This window comes from Pangasianodon hypophthalmus, chromosome 14 (assembly GCF_027358585.1).
Source record: "Pangasianodon hypophthalmus isolate fPanHyp1 chromosome 14, fPanHyp1.pri, whole genome shotgun sequence".
Lineage (NCBI taxonomy): Eukaryota > Metazoa > Chordata > Actinopteri > Siluriformes > Pangasiidae > Pangasianodon > Pangasianodon hypophthalmus.
This window is the reverse complement of record NC_069723.1, coordinates 4,220,342-4,226,394: the sequence shown is the minus strand read 5'-3', so window position 1 is coordinate 4,226,394 and position 6,053 is coordinate 4,220,342. Positions and strand designations below refer to the sequence as shown.

Genomic DNA, 6,053 nt, shown 5'->3' with positions numbered 1-6,053 from the left:
TTCCTCAACTTTATTAAGCTTTGTTAAGCTTAGGCCTATACCATGAAGCAGGTTTAGGTGGCTAGCCAGGTAAGTTTAGTTTAGTTTGTACCAACGCTGGGTTTTAGGCACCATGAAAGTGGCTCGGCTTTTACTGGTGTTCATCGCCATAGTAACTTACGCTCCACAGCTAACCTGCTCCAGGGCAGGTTATGTTCTGGGTAACGGAAATTGAAACTGAAATTGGACCAATCGGCTGTGATCAAAGTGACATATAAGTGACGCAACTAATTCAACTTAGTGTCTGTTGCAATGGCTTCACCATTTCTTCGTAATCCTATGGAAATCTCAGCGCAAATTGTAAGAAGAGCACTTCGCAGAGAAAGAGTATTTAGGGATAGACAAAATCCCCTGGCTTTCCTTGATACTTACTTGCATGAAAGATATTGATTTTCCACAAATGGAATTTCATATCTTTGTCAACTTCTTGAGGCTCACATTAAAAATGTTACACATCGAAGCCATGCTGTTAGCTTATTGCAAATGGTATGCATTGCTTTGGGGTTTTTTTTTGCAAGAGGTACATACTTGTATGCGGTTGGTGATGCAGAGAGCCTGGGAAAAAACACAGAATGTTGAACCATTCACACGGTGGTCCTCGCATTGCAGGGGTACATTGTCAGTTTCATTGTGCTCCCTGGACATTTATCTATCTAGTCTATAAAAGAGGGCTTTTATAAAATAGCTGGTAAGATACATTGATACGGTGACATCACATTGACTAATTTAGCCAAATGGCCAGGCTTGGTGCGTGGTTCTTGAATTGTCTAGGAGTCTGTGTTGTGTCAGTGCTTTGAGGAAGGTAAAGTAAATTGGGAACAGTACAGAACACTTTAAAGGAATGGTTTATGACAGCAAAACCTATACAATTTTCCCTTTTCTGTTCTATGACAAGGCTATTTGATGGCCTGTTGATGGGAGTCAGGGGTTATGCATGCCAGAGGTTTTTACTAACCCACTTTTCTGACCCTCAGACAAGACCACACAACTGCTTCAATGTGGCCCTCAGTCAAATCAGGATCAGGATTGAGATGACATTTGGGATTTTAAAGGCAACTCTCTTTGTTGCTTACGAGTGTCACCAGAGTGGGTATCACAGATAGTGGCTGCATCTGCCATCCTGCACAATGTACCCATCAGAAAGAAGGACTTCCCCCTGATGAGATTGACTCTATTACACTCAACCACCCAGGTGGCACAGCAGTCAAAGATGCCATCACCACACAATATTTCACTTAAAAATTGAATAAAAGCACAATGGAACTCCAAATAGGTCTCAAACAGTTTTATTGGTTCTCATGTGGCTATAGAGAGAGACAGAGAGAGACAGAGAGAGAGAGAGAAGGCTGCATTAATACATATTCATAGTCTTCATACTCAAATATTGCATGATTACATAAGTTCACATACTGAGATCTGTTTTTTCAGCTGTTCAATCTCCAATTTCTTTTTTTAATTTACAGCCTCCTTAACTCACAATCCAACTCCTTTAGTGTGCATTGTAGTTCCAGGGCCCTTTTATAAAGGGTTCTGACAGAATATTTCCGGCTGAGCAAATAAATATAATCATTACAAGTTTTCTGTAGGTTAATCACATCACAGAAAGTGGCATGAGTTCATACAAACACAGGACTGACTGTAATTTATGTAACAGGATTAAAGCATTACCTTGTTCACATTCATTCTGTAACCCCTGGAGGTAGAAACTTCAGTTTCTGGGGCAGGCTGTGAAAAATCCTACAATAAAAGAGACACAAGTGTAAGGGCCAGGAACTTAAAATAAATTCTCACATTCAAATGTGTGCTAGAATGAAGAACCCAGTGCATTTACCTCTGCAGATCTCTCAGAGAACACAGTATACAGTGTATATTCATCACTTGCTTCCCTCTAATAAATAAAAGTAAGACCATGTAAAGGAGAACTATTATAAGGAAGATTATGTTCAACCACTGTGTTCTGTCTGCTGCATACTGACCTCTGTGTGGGACACTGTGTGTGTGTGTGTGTGTGTGTGTGCTGGCTTCAACAGGGTCACTGAGTTTCCCTTGGCTGCAGAACATACAGTCAGCCATATTTATTTAAAACAGTTAATAAATAGGAAGTCATGGATTACACACATACCCAGTGTCACTTGCTTGGAGGAGCTAGCACCAGGGTCAGAATGTGCTGCATCTTGAACCCCATCCATGCTCAGCCGCCCCTTATTACCACGCAGACCCAACTCCTCCACCAAGGTGTATTCTGGAGGAGGTGGCCCGACCCTAGTTTTGCGAATTTCACACTTCTTTCTGTTTGCTACAAACAAGTGTTTGTGAAAAAATGTACACATGAAAAGAATAAAAAAAAGGTTGTGGCAAATCAGCCTCACCACTTTGCATTATATTTTTAGATTTTGTCTTGATCTGCTGCCAAGAACATTTGGAGTTGGGGTTGCATCTAAAAACAATGAAGACATGAACATTAAGCTTTTTTAAAAAAAAATTATATTACATACACATATTACATACATTTGTTTAACTTACACACTAACACAATCAGCAGTCTTTCTCCAACAGTTCTCTCTTGCTTTGGCAGCTGAAACAGTATTACTCCGTGCCTGTAATACATTTTTGTATTCTTTGTATTTATGCATGAATATTTCCTGCTCCTCAGCGGAGAAATAAACGGATCTCGCTTTAACCGTGTTGAACGCAAATGGTTGTTTGGTGCCGACATCACTTTTTTATGTGCATGTGATTGTGGACTAATCATAGCTTAAGGATCAAAGCCTGAGTTGACAGAGAAAGTTCACAGAGCAGCGTCAAGGTACCAATAAAGCTTGATTGGATTCCTGTTAGACACATGAAGTGGAAAGGAGTGTTGCTTCCATGGGTGAGCCTTAGCATTAGCTTTGCGATTATGCCGCTGAGTCGTCACTCATTCACCCTGCTGTGAGGGCTCTAATGACTGAGTTGGGGATTGCTAACTCCGCCTAAAGCATCCAGACTTTCCTCTACAGAAACTCTGCTGCTCTCACTCTCACGAACCCTCTCTAGAGTCTGGATGCACGTCTCTAATGCTGCAATCTTCTCCATCAGAGAGCTAACTAATATACACTTATCACAAAGCTAGTACTAATGACAGAGGAAGAACTAAGAACTGACTAAACATCCTGCACTCAACACACTGAACATACTGAATGTTTGCTATCTTGAGTGTTTAACGCACCTTAATTGAAGATTAGTTGATATTAGTTTAGACTGATCTGACATGGATGGCCTCCGCTCACTGTCTTTAGACAAAAAACGAAAGCGTTCTTTGAGAAAATGAAAATGTGGTAGAAGGGAAAAGTGAAAAATACAACAAATGAAAATGATAAAAAAAACAGGAACTACCAACGAACATCCAGTTTTATTTATTAAAGAACACAGTTTGTCTTATTACCAACAAACTCCTCTGTCCTGAAGATGTTGGAAAACTTAGCCACAGCTTTACTTCTGAATGTTACAAAGAACTGACACTGAAGACTCCTTCCATAAAGGTTACACAAACATCTCTTTACACGAAACTTCACAATATTAATAATTTAACTCATTTTTCTTTGTTAACATCACATGACACATTTTTTAATCGGTTTATTATTAGTGTAACAAAAGCATGAAGAAAGTGCCGGGTTTATTGGATGAGTGATGAGCACAGATCGTAGTCAATATAACAGTCGAAAACCAAAATCGGACTTGAACGCAGCGAACAAATCCAAAGGTGCATGACAAACACAATGAACCAACACGTGAAACTAAGAATTGCAAACAGGAATGTTGGCAAGACTTTGTAAAGTGTAAACATAGAACTAGAGTTTCTGAAGGAGGACGTTATTGCAGTCAGGTGTGCTAGGTAAACAGGAAGTTCCTGTGCTGGGGAGCTCTAGTGGTGTGGCATGGAATTGACACATTCCTGTGAATAAGCAGTTACTCTAGAAACGATAATGTATCAGAACAGGTGCATTAATACAGTATAAACCTGCGCTACTGTCAGAGCTGCTGTACGGCAAGCAATCTTGCTAATACTTCCAAAAAAAATCTAGTATCAAAATAGAATTTCTTCAGTCATACAACCAACAATCAGGTACTCTAAAACTGCTTCCAATCCCATCAGACAGATTTATTCACTTCCCAAGGCTAAAAAATACCCATAATCCAATATTACAACCATAAAATAGTGAATCAAATCTCAGCATATCATATAATTCCAACGTTCTGCTGAAAACGAGATTAACTTCATCCATATTAACCTTCAGTCTATCCGAACTTGAATTCCCCATTAGCTTTACTCTGTGTGTGTGTGTGTGTGTGTGTGTGTGTATGGATGATATAAAATCCCTGTATCCTCCCCCAAATCCTCTGTCTGCTGACTGCCAGAGCCATCACACTCCTGCTAACCACAGCATGAACTCAGTGTCGTTGTGAAATAGCAGCTTGGAAGATTACATGGATTTAGCTTTAGTGAATGCGTAAATGTGTAACACACACACACACACACACACACACACACACACACTACTCCTGTTACATCAATCCATTTACTCGTACTATACAGGGCTGTTGAATTCTGGATTGTGATTGGTCAGAAGGTGTTGATTAATTTTTTATAACAGCAGCTCTGACACTGCCGTGAAGCTGTAACTTTCAGTTTTCTTGGTAACATGACCATCTGTGTTTTTGTCTTATTGACTTCGAGAGAGAAAAAAGAGAGACAGGTAAGGAAACGAATGTTTATAGCTGCTATAAAGTAAGCGAGAACAGGAACATTAAGTGTAACTTTAAAGGGATAAAAAGCACAATGTGTTTTTCTGTAGTAGAATAACACCATCTCATCACTCGGTAGTTTACTGTAACAGCACCACACACGGATAGTGGAACAGTCCAGTTAAGATGCCGAGCTGAATTCTTTAAGTCCCAGAAGGCCATGCACTCATGCCCTTTTGCCCTCACGCTGTACAGTTGTCCTCCTGGCCAGAGTGTATAATAATTGTATTTTATACAGCTTCCATGTGGGTCAGAGATGTGTGTTAAATTCAGTAGTGAGCTCTGGGATCAGGGTCGTCGCCCCACGGCTGCTCCAGTGTCCCACCATCCGCTAGTCTGGCTCGGTATCGCTCTGGGAATACCTCTGCGAGGTTTAATCAGCTTCGGCTTCTGGTGCAGTGTCAGTGTGCATGTTTCGCTTCAGTCAACTCCGATCTGACAAATCTATACGCGTCAACAATATTCATGTTGACTATTTTTGTTGAAAACGAGAACATTCTAGACCACTCGCAATGCTAACTAACACTCGTGTGAGTATTCGTTTTTTTTCTAAATTAAAAATATCATCAATAATCTGTCATCAACGCAAAATATATGGTTTCTGACCTGTTTTTGCTCTTTAATAGTATTTGAATTTCACATTCAAAACCATTGATTCGGATTTGTGACTTTCCAGACACATACGTCATCAAAGAATTCTGGCTTCAGATGGATGCATTTGTAGCAAACTTGCCAGCTAATGCTAACTTTTTAGCTAAAAGGATGCAATTGGATAAGGAAATACCCAGAGAACTCGGATCAGGTGACAAAACACACAGAAAATTCAGTTTAAGATAAAAAAAATACACACACCGCAAGCGACCAGATGTGTCATTCATTGAGGTTTATTGCCAGACTAACTAACTATTATTTGTGTCAGATGAATGAAGTACATTTAGCTGCTTTCTTTACCGTCTGCTTTGCTGTTTTTACCACCGCCAGGCAGTTCGACATCCCCGCGGCAGCGACTTCACAGCACGCATCATTACTAATTAGGCGTACTCTTTAGTAATCAGTGTACTGTTTGAGACTCAGCCTTGGATTCTCATTGAATGTGTACCGACTTTCCATTCGAAGCCGCCAAGATGTTGCGAAATATTCTTCCCATTTTTCAACCAGATACCCAAATTACATCGCTTTGACATAGAATCCAGGCGCATTATGGCTTTTGTTAGATCTCAGGTTAGTTT

General features: G+C 40.1%; 1 pseudogene; it reads left to right on the top strand.

Moving 5' to 3' along the window:
• Positions 1–291: 291 nt before the first annotated feature.
• On the top strand, positions 292–1,304 carry LOC113544664 (putative nuclease HARBI1; annotated as a pseudogene).
• The last annotated feature ends 4,749 nt before the right edge of the window (positions 1,305–6,053 follow it).